Here is a 10,836-nt window from a genome sequence, read left to right as displayed (position 1 = left end):
GGGGACTTTTTCAGTTAATAAAAAAAGGTGTTCTCTCTATAAAATGGGCTTGTTTTATAGTGAGTACAACAAGCAAATGTAAGCAAGTGTAAAAAGAAACATACACGTTCCCATGTGTGATGCTGTCATTTAAAGACTCCTATTGCATAACGTTTGGCACATACTGTAGGAAGGATGTGTGCATCGTTTTGCCTATCAACTAAATCGTGTGTACACTGAATGTTAATGCCAGTGTGCTTTGAGTTACTGAATTTAGGTTTGTTGACTCCCATCATGTTAACCCCCGCATTGCACAGTTCAGGCTTTAAGTCCAATACTGCTGGTGATCCTAACATGCAAACATGCACACAAACAGTAATATAGCCACAAACACAACCACCTGTGTTTGCATTCAGTATGCATGGTTGCAGTGTTCAATGACAAACACAAACTGCAAAAACGCACATGGACCAACACATGGAACAAATGTTTCAACAGTAGATCAATACCAAACACTAGCACCATAGACTGTGAAATGATTGGTTGAGGTTTGGTGTTTTTATGTATTCTTCACTACAAGCAACCCCTTTCAAATTGCACACATTTATGTGATCCTTTGTCAATATAAAAACACTGAAATAATTCCATTGTTGGGAGGTCATTTGTTAGTGATATTAAAGCTATAGTGCGTAGTTTCAAGTAATGACCACAACACTGTCGGCGCATTCATATGAAGCAATCCGGTCAAATCAAAAAGGTTAATTATCTTGTTATTCTTAGGTCCTCGTTGTCTCCAAAGCCGAATGATGCTGTTGTCTTTTCTCAGCGGTGACATGAAGCGCATCACTTGAGTGACAGACTACACCATTTTGTAAACCTGGCCATACTGAGAAGTACAGAGAAAGCGGAGCTATTAGGCTTAATTAGCTCTGTATCAACTCATTTGACAATGGGTCATTTGCATTGTAAAGAAACTGCACATTATAGCTTTATCAAAGGTTGCAATGCACAATATATATTGAATTAATGATAGGAAGAGTTGTCCATGTGGAGCTGCAAATAGAATGAATTTACAAAATTAGCATTAAGTAGGGTGCACCTGCTTTGGTGCAGGCATTGTTCTTATTAGTTATCACTATGTCAGGTATAGCAGAGTTTTCATAACAACTTCTATATGATGTGAATGTAGCATACTGTGTGTCCAAGTTTACAACCAGATACTTATAACAGGGGAACTGGTAGAAGGCCAGAACTCCACACTGAACTAAACCGGTTCCAGAAGAAGGTGAATGATGGAGCCAAGTCAAGCACACGCTTGACACGTGCATTTGATTCAATTGTGCTGAGGATATAAATGCCACAAAGGGCACTCGTGTCACACCATATTGCGGCCCCAGTCCATAAAAGTGCTCTTAATGTTTTCTTGCTGCCAATGTGAGCCTGCATATCTGATTATGAAAGACATTTTTAATAACACTGGAAAAACAAGACGCGCAAATTGATGAAATACTGCTTGAATGTCGGCCAAAGAGTTTGTAAGAGACGATGGCACGGATGCACACATAAACAGGGCACCCCACCTCTTCTCCATCACCCTCCCTTCTCCTCCTCCTTTTCCACCTCCTCTACCCTATCCTCTCTTTCCTCCTGTTAGTCCTGTGACACATGCAGCCATGCAGAGCAGTCTGTTGTGTAGGCAGAACTGCAGAGACTCACATCTTTTCCTTTTTTGGGTCCCTCCATACAGAGACATGTTATCTGGAGCTGAGCCGGCCTCCTCTGCAGAACACCATTTATTCTAAGAGCCGCAATCTGACTTGATGACTGATTAGCTTTTTGAGTGTGAACTAAATGTGCATTGAGATGTGTGTTATTTGCCTCATCGCCAGACCTTTCTTTCTTTCTGTCTTTCTTTCTTATTACTAATCATAATTCTGTTTATATTGAGTCTACACATAATGTATCAAGCCTTGGATTTCTGCACATGCCAAAGTGGTGTGCATGTGTTTGGATAGAAGCAATAGTCTCACTCCCAGCATGCCAGAAAGAGATGCGTTCAGGTGCATGTGGCATTTGTTACTTTGGCTAAATGTCTCCCTTAGCATCTTACTTTTGAGGGGTCTCTGGGTTGGCGTCACTTTTCGACTCAACTGTAAGTACAACCTCTGTTTTGCTTGTCCAATGAGTTCTTCAGTAAACTAGCTATGCAACGCAATCACAATGCTCTGCCTTTACTTCTGTCTCTCTCCTGAACTCGGCTCTGCTGCCAGCTGGCCTGGCTCTGGGCCAGGCCTAAAAACCTCCTCCTCTCCCAGCGGCCCAAAGATCAAGCTCTGTCCATCAGTAAACTCTGTAAATCACAGAGAGTCAGGGAGCCTAACCCTGGGGCTGAGCTCGGCAGGGCTGCAGCTAGTTACTATCCTCTAAGGAGAGTCCTAGTCTTTCGGCCGGTCGATAATAGAGGCAAGCCGCGGCTGCACCACCAGGGTCGCATGCTGCTTCGTGTCCTGAGAAAATGAGGCGGGGAAGAGAGGAAGAGGGAGAAGACGGGAGGACACAATTAGTCCTTTTCTGTAGGTGTCACAGCATGGTGGACATTAGAGACTCGGACAACTAGCAGAGAGAGAAAAATACAGAGAGGTAGGTGGGAACTTGTCCACGCTGAGGCAGTGTTGCAAACAATAGATGGAAACATGTACTTTCTGACTCTAGATGCATATGGTTACCTTGGCAACCACAGAGTGACATGTTGCTTTATTCACACATCCACACAATAAAGGGCCTAATTTTTCTTTTTCTTGTCTTCCTTCGTTTCAACGTGTGTCTATGTGTGTGTGCAAGTGTTTTGCATTTGTCATGAAACAAATCTAAAAATAAAAGGCAGAGAGGTTGCCAGGATGGAGCCGGCAGGGTGGCGCGGGAGCCCCTGGAGAGATGGGAGAGATGGATGGTTGTGGCGGCGTGATCTAAATGGACAGAGATGGAGCGATGTTAAGGGACGAGGAGGAAAGAGAGGAGACAAAGCAGCCAAGGAATGAAAATCTTTCCCTCCTAGAGCTCTGCTGACAGCCAGGGCTGGGTAAAGAGCACTGAAATGAATGGGTAAATGAAGAAAGAGGGAGAAGGGAGAAGCCCTGGACATGGGGGGAGGTGGAGGAGGAGAAAACAGAAAGAGTGTTCGTGATCCATCTTCTAGCACCTGACACCAGATCAATACTCGCTGAACCGCGGCAAAGCGCCCACATCTCTCTCTCTTCCCTACTCGTTTTCTACCTCGATCTCTCAGCCTCATTCATCTCCCCCTTGCATCTTCGTCTCTTCCCTTGAATCGGGGCCTTTGACCTCCCTTACATCATTCCTGCCAAACAGACAGACAGGCCCCTAGCCCTCATCTTACACAGCTTTTTGAAGGCTGATACTTCTGTCAATATTGCTGATATCTGGTTCTTTGCTGTTGACCATGCACCATCGCTGAAAACTCTTCTGAAACCGCTGAGACTGTTCCTAATAGTCATGGCAGCCAGCATCATGTAACTGTAATGCAGAACTGCAGAAATAAGTTTATGAATTAAAAATAAAAATGAAGAATTGTTATCTTTTTGTCTTGTGTGTAGCTACTGCTAATGCTAGCCCACATGGCTGTGGCCGCAATCACTCACTATTCATTGGATCGCCGGTTCAGGTCCCCATACAGACCAGGAAGTGAGCTGGTGGCTGGAGAGGTGCCAGTGCTTCCTGGGCACTGCGGCCCAATCCCCAAACTGCCTTGCTAGGTAAACCCAGCCCGATCTGCCAGAGATTTGATTTCACCCTAATGTTTTAACCTAGGTCCGGGGATAGCCAGACTACCGTAGCCCACCATGGCTGACCCTAAGATATGATGTAAAAAGACACATTTCAATTGGCATGTGTGAATTGCCAGCGTTTGTTTTTTAATAATGTCAGCTTTATTATGTACATTTCCATGTGTGATTTAGAAAAAATATATACACATACATCTGAGTTTGTACATTGAATGTGTCCACAAGTGCAGTCGCAAAAACCATCAAGCCCTGCAACAAAACTGGCTCACAGGAGGACCGCCCCAGGAAAGGAAGACCAAGAGTCACCTCTGCTGCTGAGAGTAAGTTCCTCTGTGTCACCAGCCTCAGATTAGAGACCAGATGAATAACAGAGTTCTAGCAGCAGACACCTCTCTAGAACAACTGTTAATAGGAGACCTGCAAATCAGGTCTTCATGGTCAAATAACAGCAAGGAAACCACTGCTAAGGAGAGGCAACAAGCAGAAGAGATTTGTTTTGGCCAAGAAACACAAGGAATGGACCTTAGACCAGTGGAAATCTGGGCTTTGGTCTGATGAGTCCAAGATTGAGTCCTCTGGTTCCGACTGCCGTTTCTTTGTGCGATGGTGAAAAGCTGACCGGATGGATTCTACGTGCCTGGTTCCCATGTGGAGCATGGAGGAGGAGATGTGATGGTGTGGGGGTGCTTTGCTGGTGACACTGTTGGGGATTTGTTCCAAATTGAAGGCCTACTGAACCAGCATGGCTACCACAACATCCTGCAGCGACATGCGACATCCCATCCAATTTGCGTTTGGTTGGAGCATCATTTATTTCTTAACAGGACAATGACCCCAAACACACCACCAGGATGTGTAAGGGTTATTTAACCAAGAAGGAGAGTGATGGAGTGCTGCGCCTCAACAGTCACCGGACCTGAACCCAATCGAGATGTTTGGGATGAGCTGGACCGCAGACTGAGGGCCAACGTGTTCATTCATAGTTTTGATGCCTTCAGTGATAATCTACCACGTAAATAGTCATGAAAATAAAGGAAACACATTGGATGAGAAGGTGTGTTCAAACCTTTGGCTTGTACTGTATATTTATATACATATATATACATGTACGTGTACAAAACTACTATTTTTGTCTTCCTTTTGGCCATTTTTTGTTCTTTTTTTCTGCACTCTAAACTCTAAGTTGTTGTCCATTATCCCATCCACTTTTAGTCACTATGTTTTCTGATTTGTCCATGTCAGGAGACAGTAACTTCAAATAATCGATTATTAACTGAATCGAACATCGATTCGTTCTAGAGAGAATTGCAATGCATCTAAGAATTGATCATTTTTCCCACCCTTAATTTTTATGATACATTTTACTTGGCTGTCCTGAACATTTTTATTTCTAAGGTTTGTAGACATGTAAGATACTTTCACCTCTTTCTGGGATACATCCACAGTGGTGGCAACATGCTATTATGTCTTAAAAGTTACTTATGCCTACGATAACATCTACTGAATTGGTCAGTCGAGAGGAATGATCTGATTATGTCCAAATATTGTGTTTTAATTTTGTGATTTGACACACTACATATTCCTCTACAAATCTGAACTGTATTGAATGAGTTAATAATTTCGGACACAGCTCGTGTCTTTGTAAATCTCAAAATGCAACCAGCTGTTTCCTGTCACTGTAATGAAATGACAAGGGACGGCCACTATGTCTGCTGGGGGGTGTTTTACATAACATTCTGTAACCAGCTGCAAATGACCCACAGTTCATTACAGGGTCACTCAGCTCTGTGTAATTGTCTGCTCTGCAATCCGTCATATGATTGGTGTGTCTTGACAGAGTGATGGATTTATAGAGAGAATACAGAGGAAGGCAAATGAGAGCACAGACAGAGTATGAAGGCACCAGGCAATATAGGCCGTCTTATGTCATAAGGTAGCAGATGCGCCATCAAATTCAATTAACAGCTTAGCCCCCACCAAATGACACTGGCTTAGCCAGCACCGCAACGACATCAGGGAATATGGTAGTGTTTTTTTTCTTCACGGAAATCCCTGTAATGTTTTCACTCATCCCAGAATGACGCAGGCTTCCGTTCCCTGCCACTCGTTTCTTACCTATCACTGGTGTAATGGACTGGGAAGAATTGATTAGGAAACCCAATAGCAACAGATCATTTGATTACTAGTGGCAAACCCCCACCAGAAAACACAATTACTTTAAACACATGGGAGGCACCCCACAGACCTGCTAACCTAATGAAACATAATCAGTTAATAATTGGTATCTTAGAATTTGTATTGAAGCTGATGAATCTAATTTGAATTACATCAACCTAACTGAAATCATTGTAGTCAGAGACTTATGGATGTTTAATCTGAATGAGCTTTTACAATATTATCTGTTAATAGGTAACTTTCTGTAAATTTGAATTACGTTTCATTTTAACATTAGAAGAGCAACGTAACCCACACGTACAGTCTTTTCACAGAAGAAAGAGCTCAATGTGTATTGATTGGCACATACGTTGTTTTATAACACTTGAGGATGACATCACCTCTCTTTTATTGAAGATATTGGTTTTTAGAACCACGTATTTTAAATGGAAACCCTGGATATCAAGACAATATCCCTTAGTCTTCTTTATTGCCCACAATCTAAATATGGATACCATTGGACAACTCAAATGATTCAACATAAAATCAACTTAACATATGTGTGTCAACAATATATATGTTATCTTCAACATTTGTGGTGTGATGCAGTCCACAGCTTATATATTTCATCGGAAAATTGGTATAAGTTCAAATGATATGTATAATCATTTTGAATGCTTTACCCTGTGTAAAACTATAGTGTAAAGCTACAATGTAACCGACTCTGGAAGCATAACAAAATCAAAGTGAGCTACACCTTTTATTTCAGACTGGAGAAACTTTTACCGATATATTATTGGTTTGGTCACATCATATTTCTATGATTAATTTTTGTTTGCGTAACACTAAGAAATTATAGTAAAATGGCAGTTAAAACGTTGAACTGTACTTTGAGACCAAAGAAACAGAGTTTGTTGAGACATTGTCCAATAAAGTCCCCCAAAATCGTATTAATCCGATTGGACCGTCAGAACTTTAGACTTCCGTGGAAGTAACTGGAAGGTTAAAAGTTAGAAACGTGGGGAATGGAATAAGAGGAAGAAGAAGGGAGCCACCAGCTTTTCTAGATTGAAGAAGGCTAGTTTTGTTCAGTGACAGGAAAGGTCAAAGGTCAGTGGCACAATGTCACCACGACCCCCCACACGTTGCCTGAGGAATGCTGAGGAAGGGGCTATGAGCATGTCTCTGAGGAAAAGAAGGGAAAGGACAGACGGTTGGCGTGGATACATCCCTAATCCGTACCTGTTAGCATGAAAACGCACCAAAGTGGATCATAGACTTCCAGTTGGTACCATACTGCTTTTAAAAGAAGAGTACAACTCAAAATCATAAAAATGTTCTCTCACAAATTAGAGTTTTGTTTGTTGATAATGGAGTTAGTTATGTCTATAAATACTGATCTGGTGACTCTGTAATTTAAATATACTTAATGTAGTTCTATGTACAGTGTACAACTCTTTATATTTAGATATACAGTATATGTATACTGTCGCTAGAATAAGTTTACACACCCATGCTAAAGTGGGTTAAAAAGAGGAGTAAAAAAAACATGTTTTGGAAATTGATCTTAATGAATTCATTCAAAACAATTTGGAAAATCCAACTTTTTAAGGACACCAATTCTCTTTGTGAATGATTAATGGATTGTAAATAAATAAATGTTCTTCCTTAAAATACAGGGGGCCTAAGTATACACCCCCCTATGTTAAATTCCCATAGAAGCAGGCACATTTTTATTTTTAAAGGCCAGTTATTTCATGGATCAGGATACTATGCATCCTGATAAAGTTCCCTAGACCTTTAGAGTTAAAATACCCCCCCCCCCCCACATCATCACATACCCTTCACCCTACCTAGATACCATACCTTTATTAATCTACAACACGTTATACATTCACAAAGAAAATTGGTGTCCCTAAAAGGTTGGATTTTCCCATTTTTTTTTAAATTAAGATCAATTTCCAAAACTTGTTTTTTAGTCCTCTTTTTAATTAACTTTAGCATGGATGTGTAAACTTATTTAAACCACTGTGTGTGCCATAGCTGTAAAGAACCTTCACTGGACCAAACAGTTTAAGCTGCTCAAACTGTTACCTCAAACATATGACTGTTTTTTAAGTTGGAACACATTTCAATCAACACATTTTTTGTTTGAATTTTTTTTAATTCAACCCACGCAGCCCAATATTACATTGTAAAACTGATGCTGGTGCCTCTGCTGCCTCACTTGAGTGACAAGGTAACAAGGGAGCCAGAAGCAGCTTTACCCGAACCTACGAATTCTCCATCTCAGATTCAAAATATTTGTCATTGTGTCGTGTTTGTCTGTTCATCCCGGCTCGCCACTGTTCTCCAACAATAGCCGATAGGAGTGGGGGGAGAAATCGATACATCCTCGTATCGCGATATTTTCTTTGGCAATACTGTATCGATACACAGGCGCGAAGTATCATTCTTTTATTATATATGTGTTGGTCAGTGTTTCTGCTTGACACTCACATTTTGCAGCAATACAATTGAAGTGATGATGAAAAAACTGAGAAATGTCTCTTTTAGATACAACAGATGCTGACAAAGTTTCCTTTTTGGGGCCGTCAATTGAAATCGTGAAAATAAGAAGTTGGAAAAAAAGCAAGGAATTGCAATATATTGCAGAATATTGCAATTTGTTTAAAATTGCAACAATATCGTATCGTGGCATAAGTTTCGTGATGATATCGAATTGGGAGGAGTCTGGTGATTCCTACCCCTAATAGCCGTGTAGGGCATGCATTTCAGTTTTGTATCTCAAAAGAATTGGCCTTCAAAATAAGAGCTGAAAATGTCAACGCTAGAAATGTCAAATAACTTTGGAAAAAAACTAAAAAAAAGCACCCACAATGTTGAAAATGTGACAAAAATGTCAGTTGACAAGAGGACAACACAAAGGTTAAATAATAAATACCTACTGTTTTTTTTACTTCCTTCAGCACATTCGTTCAGCTGCATTTTCTTTCCCTGATCTCCCACCGTTGTCGCTGTGTTAATATTGGAGTCCTGACCTTAGCAAACAAGCGATCGCGCCTAAATGTTGCGATAAAATGCAGTTGGGTTGTCAAGGTCAAAACATTATGTAGCTGCTGGGAATAAAACTTATAGTAATAAAACTTATAATAAAAAATGTAATGTCTCTTAGTAAGGTCAAGGAGAGAGGGTTAGATTTGTTAGATATTAAAGAAATGGTAGGAAAGGACAGCATCCATTATTTAGGTAGGCGAACACAGCATATTAGCTGAATTATGAGTTTCTGAGTTTTTGAAGGATAATGCTTAGAAGTGAAAAGAAAAGCAAATCCCAAAAATCTGAAAGGGCTAAAAATAAATCTGAAAAATTAAAATGGAGTTCTAGTAGTGCTCCTGCTAAGAGTAAGAAAGTAAGAGTGGCTGTTGTTTTCATGTCAATCATGTCAATCATTGGTCTTTAGTTCCAATTTTACTTGAACACGAGTAATGAAAAACGCCACTCGGCTAGCACACACGCACACGCACACACGCACACACGCACACACACACACACACAAACAAGTATTGGCACGTCTCCTGCCTCCATTTAGTGAATAATGCATGAGTTGCCTGCTAGTGTGTTTCACTGACAGATGCTCTCTTCTGTCACTCATCAGCAAGCAAATGCCTACCCCCCCCACCCCCCTTCCCACACACACACACACACACACACACACACACAAAGACACTGTGTCCAGAGGTCACACAAGGGCTTGGTAGAGACAGTATGGTTGCTTCTTCACAACCCAAATGCGGTCCCATTCCCTCTAAATGCTGTTCTACACCCCAGTTACTCATATCCATGCTTCATAATAGTCAGCCAAGGACGTGAGTAAAGGCTTTATTAAGTGGATATTGCTCACACAAAGCAGATCGGAGAGAATAAGAAAGCGAGACGCCATCACGTCGTCAGCCAGCCTCTCCTTTCAAAGCCGGCATCAGTGGAACTTATCAGAGCTCTAGAAATCAAGATGAGAGACTGGAATGAGGGGCTTTTGGAAATAAGAACTGTGCTGGCGGTGAGCACAGCTGTGTAATTTCCTTCCCTGGCTGTCGGAGGCTCCTATCACTGCCATTGATCTGCTGCGTCTGAGGGATCTCTCAGTCTCTGGTCTGTCTGGGAAGAGAAACCAAAGGAGGAGAGTCGGGGTGGGAGGGGAAGCAGAAAAAGAAGAGGAGGAGACCGAGGCGTGCAACACAACATGAAAGGGACCGGCGGAGAAGTGAAAATTGACACCAGACTTGAAGAGGAGAGAGAGGAGCCTTGAACGCAAGGTGAAAAAAGGTGAACGTCTCCTCCGTTGTACACTGAGGATGTGCAACTCTCCTTCTACTGTTCTTGTTTCAAACCTGAGCGTCGGCCCCTCTGCCTCCCCCCTTTATGACTTACCCTGCGGCAAGTACATAATGAGTGTAACTCTGCTCTCTGTGGACCACATTGAGGGGCAATTTATTCCCGGTGAGAACAAGGGCATAAGAGTCACACAGCCAATACGTAGTAAAGCTGCGGGATGAACCGGGGTCTCGGTGTCCCATTAGGTGTGCACCCATCCGGTCTCGCCCATCACATACTGCACGTAGTGAGAACTTGCTCATGCAAGTGTAGCTGATAAAAATAAAGGGCTAATTCACACACACTCTGCCCTCTCATTCTGCCATTCTAATTCACATCACAGATTAGATGCATTAGCAACGCCGGCAATGGAAATAATGGCGATTTGTACGGCTAGGATCAAAGTCAGCGGAGACGATGAGAGCAAAGGCACTTTATATTCATGTAGATTGTTGGAGAAATCCTTCTATAAACTGACAACTGACTCCATGATGAATTAACACAGCGTTTATTCTTGTGGTCAACA

The 10,836-nt window shown here is 41.8% G+C and overlaps 1 long non-coding RNA gene across 1 annotated transcript in view; it reads right to left on the bottom strand.

Moving 5' to 3' along the window:
* Nucleotides 1–6,321: 6,321 nt before the first annotated feature.
* The window catches only part of LOC117956861, an 8,549-nt gene continuing 4,034 nt past the window's right edge, over nt 6,322–10,836 (bottom strand). Inside the window, exon 3 of the long non-coding RNA XR_004659384.1 lies at nt 6,322–6,412. This is a non-coding gene — a long non-coding RNA (uncharacterized LOC117956861). The remainder of the gene's footprint in view (nt 6,413–10,836) is intronic.

This window comes from Etheostoma cragini, chromosome 14, assembly GCF_013103735.1.
Source record: "Etheostoma cragini isolate CJK2018 chromosome 14, CSU_Ecrag_1.0, whole genome shotgun sequence".
Lineage (NCBI taxonomy): Eukaryota > Metazoa > Chordata > Actinopteri > Perciformes > Percidae > Etheostoma > Etheostoma cragini.
The sequence above is the reverse complement of the archived record's forward strand: the minus strand, read 5'-3'. Positions and strand labels throughout refer to the sequence as shown.